The sequence below is a fragment of the Gymnoscopelus microlampas genome, assembly GCF_963454915.1.
Source record: "Gymnoscopelus microlampas genome assembly, chromosome: 17".
NCBI lineage: Eukaryota > Metazoa > Chordata > Actinopteri > Myctophiformes > Myctophidae > Gymnoscopelus > Gymnoscopelus microlampas.
The window spans coordinates 19088556-19100009 of NC_139954.1; positions in this window are offsets into that span (position 1 = coordinate 19088556).

Below are 11454 nucleotides of genomic sequence, written 5' to 3' on the forward strand. Positions count from 1 at the left end.
CGTAGGGACTAAACCACACTTTTAATTGCGTTCTTCCCTCCTTTTTTCTTCTTCTAACGGCACTGTTAAATCCCCCTTTCCTTCCCTCTATCCAAACACCTCTCCGTCCATTACATCTCTCATCCCTCTCTCTCTCCATCCATCCATCTATCCATCCTGCTCCCTAGTGTTCCATAGGAGGGATTGAACAGCCGATGCAGATATAATGATGGTGTTAAACAGGCAGTCTGTATGCATGGAGGCTTGGCAGGCTATACTACACCCGGCGCGTGTGTGTGTGTGTGTGTGTCTGTGTGTGTGTGTGTGTGTGTGTGTGTGTGTGTGTGTGTGTGTGTGTGTGTGTGTGTGTGTGTGTGTGTGTGTGTTTGAAAGATGGCAAAGTATGCAAGTGTTCCCTTTGTAAAGCCCTGATTATAGCCAGTGGTGGAAAAAGTACTCAAATGTTTTACTTAAGAAGAAATATCAATACTGCAATGCAGAAGTACTCTGTTACAAATAAAAGTCCGGAATTCAAAATTTACTTGAGTAAAAGTACAAACGTATTGATATCAAAATGTACTTAAAGAACCAAAAATAAAAGTACTAAAATGTTTGAAAATAGCAGATCTACAAGCTCACAACACGCTGCGATGCGACGCGTTGTGAGCTTGTAGATCGGCTATTTTCAAATAGCCTATATATAAAACAGGGCTAAAGTGGTGTATGTATGTTTTATAATGTAATAATGTATATCTGCAAAGTAAACAGTAAATAAAGTTTTCAAATAATTGTAGTGGAGTAAAAATACAATATTTGCCTCTGAGATGTAGTGGAGTAGAAGTAAAAGTATTGACAATTGGAAATACTCCAGTAAAGTAAAAGATACCTCAGAATTGTACTTAAGTACAGTACTTGAGTAAATGTACTTAGTTAATTTACACCACTGATTATAGCCTATACTTCGTCGTGCGGCGGTGTTGCGGGGAAGCAATGCCTTGTGAGCTTGTAGATCTAGCATGGAGCATACATGAGGCATAAGGGCGTATCACTCTGATTATAATCACCTTGTTCAGGGGCCTAAATCACTGTGTTTGTGTGAGCTTGTGCTTGTGCACATTGAGAGGACACATACAGTGCATTTCCAAATTCTGTATCCGTAGTCGTATTATTGGGACTATGTGGGCATTCTGGGCAAACAAGGTGATGATGTGTGTGTGTGTGTGTGCGCCGAGCGTGCCTGCGCGCGCCTGCATGTGTGTGTCCACTGATGCATCTTTGTTTTAGAAATGCTAATCAATGTGTTTGGCTTGCAGTCCAAATGTGAAAATCAGAGATATGTGGCTGTATAGCTGTGTGTGAATACATTCCTTGTCTGTTCTCCACAGTGTATGCATATGCATACAGTATGATAATACTATGTATACATACTGATATGTTTATGACCACGAGTCAATTACAGGAGAAAAATGGAAATGGAAAAATCCACCAGCTGCATACAGTACAGTATATTCCAACCATGGGGACTGTAAAACTGAGGAGTTATGATTATGTGTGCACAATGCATATTAGAAAGAAAGAGAGAATTATATGTGGCAGAGAGAGAGAGAGAGAGAGAGAGAGAAACAGAGAGAGAGAGAAAAATGGGGAGAGGAGGGGGGAGTGTGAGTGTCTGCATATTAAACTTTTTGTCATTAATCCAATGCATGATCCATCTTATCTTGTGTCGTACATGTCTATTTGTGTGTGTGTGTGTGTGTGTGTGTGTGTGTGTGTGTGTGTGTGTGTGTGTGTGTGTGTGTGTGTGTGTGTGTGTGTGTGTGTGTGTGTGTGTGTGTGTGTGTGTGTGTGTGTGTGCATTCATCTGTCTTTCTCTCCCTCTCCACATTGTGTGTATACATCTAATCTTTATGCAGGGTGAGTGGGTGGCCTGAGTTTAGAGAGAAGAGAAGAGAAGAGAAGAGAAGAGAAGAGAAGAGAAGAGAAGAGAAGAGAAGAGAAGAGAAGAGAAGAGAAGAGAAGAGAAGAGAAGAGAAGAGAAGAGATTTCATCTTCATGTTATTTAATTCACCCACTGTAATGCTATATTGTACGGTGATGTCACGCAAAAATAGAACATCAATATGACCTGAAAGTAAAGAGCAAACACAGCAGCAGGCATGTCCTATGTCCTTTAAATGTAAACAGGGTGGAGTTGCTCTCCTTGGTCAGCAACTGACTGACCGCATGATGAGTGGGAGTCAGTGTTTTGTCCCTGATCAACAGTGCCACCTAGAGACAGAGGGCAGTATAGGAGCACCTTGTCCATACTTTTACTGTTGTAAGCATTGTAGCCTACTGATGTGTTTATTGTTGTGGGTTTGGGGTCTTAGTATACGCTATTTATGGGTTGTCTTTGTTAGTTTGCAAGACAAGCGGGAGCAGCTCTTTGCACACGCGCACGTGTGTGTGTGTGTGTGTGTGTGTGTGTGTGTGTGTGTGTGTGTGTGTGTGTGTGTGTGTGTGTGTGTGTGTGTGTGTGTGTTATTGATCACTACCAGTCAGCCACACAATGATGAGGTGCTCTGAGCAACTATTGATTACCGTCATCATTTATGATCATTGTAGGAAGTATGAACACACACACACACACATACATCATTAATCAAGCTGTGCCACAAATCAACATGTCTATAAGCCATCAGGTACCATCACTCACTAACATATTAACATGCACACGCGCGCGTCACACACACACACACACACACACACACACACACACACACACACACACACACACACACACACACACACACACACACACACACACACACACACACACACACACACACACACACACACACACACACACACACACACACAGTTCTGCTGACCCATTACCCAGGGTGGGACGACATATTGCATCAGTGCTTTCAAGGGAGTGAAATGCTGAGCTGCGAGAAGCGATCAAAGATAATATCTTCGATCGCTTTGTGCAGCTCTTTATAAAAAACAGGACTATATTATATAAAGTATCCTACGTGGTCTTACAATGCACTCATTCTCTTTATGTGTTGATATATGGCATGCAGCTTAAAAGGCTCAAGCTTCACAGAATGGTCTGCAGGTTCTACAGGCCAGGAGGAATGCCTTTGAACGGCGTTTCCCAAACAGTGACAGTGGGTAGCGGGCCCATTTTTATGGGTTGTATTTACTTTTTCAAAAACTTTTCATGAATTAAATGGAAATTCAAACATTTTTCAAAAGAATTTCATAAATAAATAAAAAAATCTAAGAAATTCTATATCAGATCTATCACGAAAATAGCAGATCTACAAGCCCACAACGCGTCGCGATGCGACGCGTTGTGAGCTTGTAGATCGACTATTTTCACTATAGCTTGGGTCCCATGCAGAGAGACTCCTTTGGGTCTCAGGCTAAAAAGTTTGGGAACCACCTCCTTAGAAGTTATGGCCAACAGTCGAGAAGTGCCGACGCCCTGTAGTTCACTTAAACCGTACATCTGGTGTTGAAATAGTGCGGTTACATTATAGCCGCCGTAGGAAAAAGCAGGTTTAAAAAGAGGTATAGTGAAAACGCAGGCCAGGCTGTGCGTGTGTATGGTTTTTACATGTCTACAGGAAGCCATATATAATACAAGGTGCTCTGAGCTTCATGTTCTGGCAGGGGTGAGATTGTCCAGAGCCAAAGACGTATAGACCCTCTAAATAAACTACTCTAACAACACGGGATGGTGACAACACACACACACACACACACACACACACACACACACACACACACACACACACACACACACACACACACACACACACACACACACACACACACACACACACACACACACACACACACACACACACACACACACACACACACACACACAGTAAGAGAAGCATCATATGAGAAACGTCCAGCGGGGCATTCTGTGTGTTCCAGCGTGTTAGTGAGATATTGGCTATTTCCTGTTTTGATGGCAGAGTCATTTTACAGGCGGACAGAGACACAGATGGCCCGGTCACCTCTCTGTGATGGTCTGTGTCTGACTGGCGTGATTGGTATGTGTGGAATGTCTGTCTATATCCGTTTGTCCTTCTGAATCTGTCTGTCTGTCAATTTGTGTTAATTTCGTCGACTAAAAACAATGACGAAAACTAAATCAAAACTTGCTGTCAAAATGAACGCTGCCGTCTTCCCTCTACTGTATGTCTCGACAACTGAGAGTTTCACCTCTTTCTCACCTCCCTTTTGCTCAGTTTAGTAGCAGGAAAAGAGGATGCATGGTGTTTTGAAAGTGGTGTCTGGTGTGAAGTGTGCAGGTCGACTCTCGAACAGCGTTGCCAGATCTTGCAAGACAAACAAACGGCCAGTTCTACAAAAATAAACCCAAAAGAAGCGACTAGGCCTCATGATCACACACACACACACACACACACATGGCAACACTGCTCTTGAAGCTGCTACGTGAAGCTGGAGGAAGGGAACCATTCAAGGGTTCAGGGTTCAAGAACACTCAATTGTCCGTGACTGTACAGCCAGTTGATGGGTCAATGAGGTTGAAATACCAACCTAGTTAGCTACAGTTAGACTAGTCAGTATGTATACTTGTATCAATGGACAGAACAATGGAAAGAATGATGGAACGATAGAACAGAATGATAGATATAGACTGTACTATAGGTAAAACAATATGATAATTAGATATATTGACAAAACAATATATTTACAGACTAGCAGATAGAAGTATAGAGCGGTAGACAGTAAGGCTGCAACAACTAATCGATTCATCGATTATTCATCGATTATCAAATTAGTTACCAACTATTTTGATGATCGATTAATCGATAATCGATTAATCGATAATGGAATATAATTAATATAATAATTAATTCAATGTAAAATTGGCTATTTTATTCAAAATGTAAAAATAAATAAATTAGAAAATGTAAAGTAAAGTATACATGATTAGAATATGCTTAAACATTCGACAATTAAGGTCTAATATTACAAAACTACAAATTGATACAAAACCTATATATCCAGTCGTTTTGGGGCATAAACAAAAAGTTGAAGGATAACATTAAGTCTGATAATGATGTACCATGCATGTTCACATCAAGTATACTTTACATTACTTAAGACCGTTAAGTGCCCACCTATCCTGTATCTCATCTTTTTTAAATGAAACATTTGCATTTGTATAGTACTGTACTGTTACCTGTACTGTTACCCTTTAGCCTAAAATATGTTGTTTTTTAATCAAATCAAGCAGTCAGAAGAAGAGAAAAGCTACCATAAGGTGGCTTTTATTTATTTTGATATGTATTTATATATTTTTATGGGTAGTAGCCTAATCAGCAGCTGAGCAAAATTGTATAACATGTACTTTTAAATTAATTATTCATCTGTATTGTCTTTATTGTTAGATAGAACATGCCTAAAACAACCTAAAATCAAAATTATAAGGTAATTGCTTATTAAGTGCGATAATCCGATTAATCGTTTAAATAATTGCCCGATTAATCGATTATGGAATTAATCGTTAGTTGCAGCCTTAGTAGACAGTTAGATATGTGAACCTTTGAGGGAGGGAGGGAGGGAGGGAGGGGGAGAGGGAGAGGGAGAGGGAGAGAGAGAGAGAGAGAGAAATAGGGCATAGCAAAACAGAAAGACTGACAGGAGAGGTGAGAGAAAGCGAGTGATGAAAGATAAAGCAGTGGAAAGAATGTCAGCCCACTAACACTCAGAGTTGAGTTGAGTGCAGACTGGCCTTGGGTGAGAGCAGGGCCTTCCTGGTGAGGCCAATGAAATCAATCAAACTCCTCCAGGCGAGCGTGTGAACAGGGACGAGAGCAACAGAAAAGATGTTCATGTTTTCATAAGTGCACCACGCCTAGACACACACACACACACACACACACACACACACACACACACACACAAACATGGTGGCCCCTAGTGTGAAGAGCACCACACCTATACAGACAATCAGGAAGGAAGGGAGGCAGAGAATTCAGCCCTGTGTGGACTGTAGTGTGTGTGTGTGTGTGTGTGTGTGTGTGTGTGTGTGTGTGTGTGTGTGTGTGTGTGTGTGTGTGTGTGTGTGTGTGTGTGTGTGTGTGTGTGTGTGTGTGTGTGTGTGTGTGTGTGTGTGTGTGTGTGTGTGTGTGTGTGTGTGTGTGTCTTGAACGAATAATGTTTTAAAATATGACTACCCCTGTTTCCTGGGGTCTATCTCTGGCGTCTCGTCTCCGGCTGTATGTCCGTTGGTCTGTCTGTCTTATCTGTCTTTCTCCCGCCTCACAGACATCAATGTATGCATGGCAGCCGTCAGGTATACACCACAATACACACTGACACTGCAATGAATAGCCATGATTAACCACTTAAACTTACTTAGTTGACCGGGGTCCCCCAGACTGAGGTCTGTATTGGCCCCCTCCTTTCCCCCCTCTACAACAAATCTCTTTGCAGAAAACAGGTGATCTATATAAGCTCACAAAGCGTCGCACTGCAGTGCATTGATTACCTATTTTCCTATATAGATTACCTATTTTCGATGGATGTTCACCTATTATGACATGTCCAGATTAGGGACACTACAACCATGTGGTTAATAATCCTGTTTATTTTATTTGTACATTTTCTGTGCATATATGCAAGCACATGCAGCGGTTTATACACAAACACGCACGCACGCACACACCTACACACACACCTCCTACTAGTTATACTCAGTACAACTATCATGTCTCAGCCGACCCAGCACTCTTATTGATGACTGGTTGTAATGACGAGGACATGCAGACGATGGCGCCATCCCTATTGATTACCCATGACAGTTATAAAACATGGCATAATTCCCATTGATCGCCAGTGACAGTCTGTAAAAAAAATGGCGTCATCACCATTGATTAGCAATAGATGTATGTGACATAGATGTGTCTTGGTCCACAGCAATCTCACCCACACACACTCTTACATTTATCATTTTAACAGCAAATAGTTGACAGGGAAACCCACACGCATAATGTGGATGGGTTGATTAGTTCTGCCAACTTGCTCATTTGTTAGAAATCCAAACTTATGTCTGATTCTGGCCTACAGAATAGGATTCTTGACACTTAAGATGCAGGAAACCCAGTCAGAACTTAAACTTGCTGTTGAAAAGTCATTTGTGTTGACGTTATGAGCAATAAGTATGGAGGAAAGGAAGGACATTGGCCAACGTCTCCAGACAGACAAGATACAATCAGTTATCTTATCTTGTCTTTTGATGGAGAGAGAGAGAGAGAGCGGGGGGGGGGGGGCAGCGTTAGACCCCCATCTTGTTGGAAAGACAGCAAGTTGCAACACAAGTGATCTTCCATTAAAATGTATGTGAAATGACCCACATTATATGAGGCTGAATCTGGTGAAAAAACATGTCCACCCTTTCAGAGACAAAAACATAACTTTCCCTTCCATTTCAGCTTCAAACGCCAGGAAATCGAACCCTGTCTGCGATGGGTGTATTCATAGAGAGTTCACGAGAGTCACGGCGCATTGCCTCACGCTCCAGTGCACTCTTAAACCTGAATAAACACTGTTTAACTATTCCCCTTTACATGATTACTGTGAATCTGTCAACGTGGACTCTATTGTTCTGACATTTTTTCGCCTAACTGTCTTGCCATCAAACACACATTTTATAGATCAAGCTCTCTGTCCTCTCTCTCACTCCTCGGGCACACACACACACACACACACACACACACACACACACACACACACACACACACACACACACACACACACACACACACACACACACACACACACACACACACACACACACACACACACACACACACACACACACGGTAATAGCAACTGTAACACCTGGGATTCGAACCTGCAGGTCTCACACATGGAAGATCAAATATCTAGCGCTCACACAAGAGGGAATCCACCCTTGGGCAGGGGAGATATTGTTGGGCATTTGAGCTTCAGGCAGGGCTATTTGTAAACTACCCTGCTGTCACTATGGTCTACATTTATCAAAAGAAGAGTATGGAGACCACCTCCGACCAACACAGATGTGATGGTTAAATCACAGTTTATTCATTCAGCTTTAAAGATTAATTTAAAAAAAAACTATATATATATATATATATTTTGCAGACAGGTCAGCATATCTAAAATAGTTCAAAACAGTGTGAGCATTTCTTGGACATGGTCAATACTGTATATACTATATATATATATATACTGTATTTTTTTTTCACAGACTACCGTTGACATGGATTTAATCTTAAACATAAAAAAAAAAGAATCTTAAACATAATTTATGCTCCGTGGTACTACAGTGTCGCACGTTGAAAAATAGCCAACAAGCTCACACTGTGTCACATCCGAGCGGTGTGAGCTTCAAGGTCTGCTATTTCCACTGTCGTACCTCGAAGTATAAATTGGGCTTTGCTCTCTGGGGGAGAGAAGCAGCGAGGTCCACGGCGGATCTGTTCTCTGATGACATGGCTTTCTTCCAGAACCCAACCGGGCTTATAGGTCTATCGTTTCTAAGTTCCGAGATGATAAGAAGACTAGCCTGTTTTAATGAGCCGGTCTGACAGGACAAAAAGATAGAAACTTCTCATTAAGACTTCTCAGTTGGAAAAGTTCAACAGTTCCCTGATTTAATGACTTCTTTTTTAAGAAGGTCTCTCTGCTGAATTTTATCATTTTGCCAAAAAAGCACCTCTTTGTGGCTTCCAGGTTGCTCACTGTGGTTGGGGACATGACATGCTCACAGTGCAGTGGGTTTGAGGACAATTTATGCACACACACACACACACACACACACACACACACACACACACACACACACACACACACACACACACACACACACACACACACACACACACACACACACACACACACACACACACACAGAGTATTACTATTGTGAGAACATCCAACATTTTAGGATGGTGATTTTATGGCAAAAATCGGGTGTATTGTGAGCTTGTAGATCGACTATTTTTCGGTGCAAGAAACTTTAAATCAGTGTGAGCTTTTCTTGGACATAACATGACAACACCCCAAAACCTAGCCTCTATATACATGCACTGTAAAAAATATCACTATGTCCATTTTTCTAATTCTACAATACTTGTGGGGACACTTGGCCCTCACAAGTATAGTAATACAAGTACACACACACACACACACACACACACACACACACACACACACACACACACACACACACACACACACACACACACACACACACACACACACACACACACACACACACACACACACACACACACACACACACACACACACCAGTCCTTTTGTCCGTAGACATGCACACACATGCACAGACACCTTTATGGAAGAATACCTAGTTGTGTATGTATGCATCGTTGGATGTGTGTGAATGTGTGTCTGCATACACAACGAGGGAGCACCAAACTTCCTTTTCACACACACACACACACACACACACACACACACACACACACACACACACACACACACACACACAGTGTGGAAATACCTACTGTACACAAGCACACATCACTATGAAGCAAAACCCAGTTCCTCCGTGTGTGTGTGTGTGTGTGTGTGTGTGTGTGTGTGTGTGTGTGTGTGTGTGTGTGTGTGTGTGTGTGTGTGTGTGTGTGTGTGTGTGTGTGTGTGTGTGTGTGTGTGTGTGTGTGTGTGTCTGCTTATTATTCTCTTGGTCCTCTGATTGTTGACCTCTCTTTCTGTCCTGTTGAGGTTTAGTGTCGGCTAGCATATCACTCTGTTTCTGCTACTGCTCACACATCTATAGGGACCTCAACGCACGCACGCACAGCACACACATGCACGCACCACACACACACACACACCCTTTAGGGAACAACATATTCCCTGATCCATCACTCACCCTCACATAACTTATTCAACTGCACTATGTCAATGTCACACGTTCAATGTCAGTGCCTGTGTGTGTGTGTGTGTGTGTGTGTGTGTGTGTGTGTGTGTGTGTGTGTGTGTGTGTGTGTGTGTGTGTGTGTGTGTGTGTGTGTGTGTGTGTGTGTGTGTGTGTGTGTGTGTGTGTGTGTGTGTACGCACACACACTGTGCACACGTGCATGCATGCGTGTGTGCTTCTGGTGGCATAGCAGTCACTGAGGCAGCAGGGGTGAATACACTCTGGACATATAAATCTCAAAGACACACATACATAGCATGTGGGATAGAGAAAGACAGAGAGACTGAGACAGACAGAACATGATGTGAGTCTCCTTATTAAGGGAAAGCCAGTTACTCCATATTGAAGAATACACAGAATCATACTTACACAATATAAATTCTGTACATGGTTTTTAGGGGCGGGGGAATACGAAAGAAGTGAACTTACATAAATAATATCATCATTATGTTGACATGAGAGGAGGGGCATCACATTATGGAAATATCACCCCGCCCAATCCCATTAGACCAAGTCTTATCCGAATGGCTTGTTTGACTAGGTAGCAAGACTAGCAACGTCACAATTGATAGGAAAATCACACAAAATAACTATCATTAATCATTATTTTTACACACAGTCACACATGCACTCACTTGCGCACACACATACGCATTTTCAGCACTCAAACTCTGTGAACCACAGAAATGTTCCCACATGCGCACTCACACACACACACACACACACACACACACACACACACACACACACACACACACACACACACACACACACACACACACACACACACACACACACACACACACACACACACACACACAAAATCATTGTTCCTTGCCAAGGAACATTTTGAGTGAAAACAGCGTGCTCCATATTTATCAGTTTCCATCTTAATGATGGTTGATTCAATCAGGCTGTGGAGTTAAAGACATTCAGATGTCGCTGCAGAAACGGCAGGGCAGTCCTTTTCTTATACCCTCAGAGTTAAATTAACACAGAGGATGTTACTGCATAATTTGATCCTACAATCGGTACAGGTCCTCTTAAAACAATGGTAAAAAACGGCTTTACAGTGGTGAGTTACATAGTAAATCGTCTCCAAGCCTGGCCTGTATTACCAGATCTTTCAAACAATGTCTCTCTCTGGGAGAGGAGAGGAGAGGAGAGGACAAGGCAGAAGCAATGAATGCTATTTGATTCTGCAGTGCAAAATGCAGTGGTGGAAGAAGTACTCTATTCTACTAGAGTAAAAGTAGCAATACCACAATAGTGAACTTATAGATCGGCAATTTTCAAATAGCCTAGTATAAAAAGGAAGTGGTTAATGTATGTTTTATAATATAATAATGTATATCTGCAAAGTAACTAATAACTGAAGTTTTCAGATAATTGTAGTGGAGTAAAAGTACAATATTTGCCTCTGAAATGTAGTGGAGTAGAAGTGAAAGTATTGAAAATTGGAAATACTCCAGTAAAGTAAAAAATAAAATACCTAAATATGTTACTGAA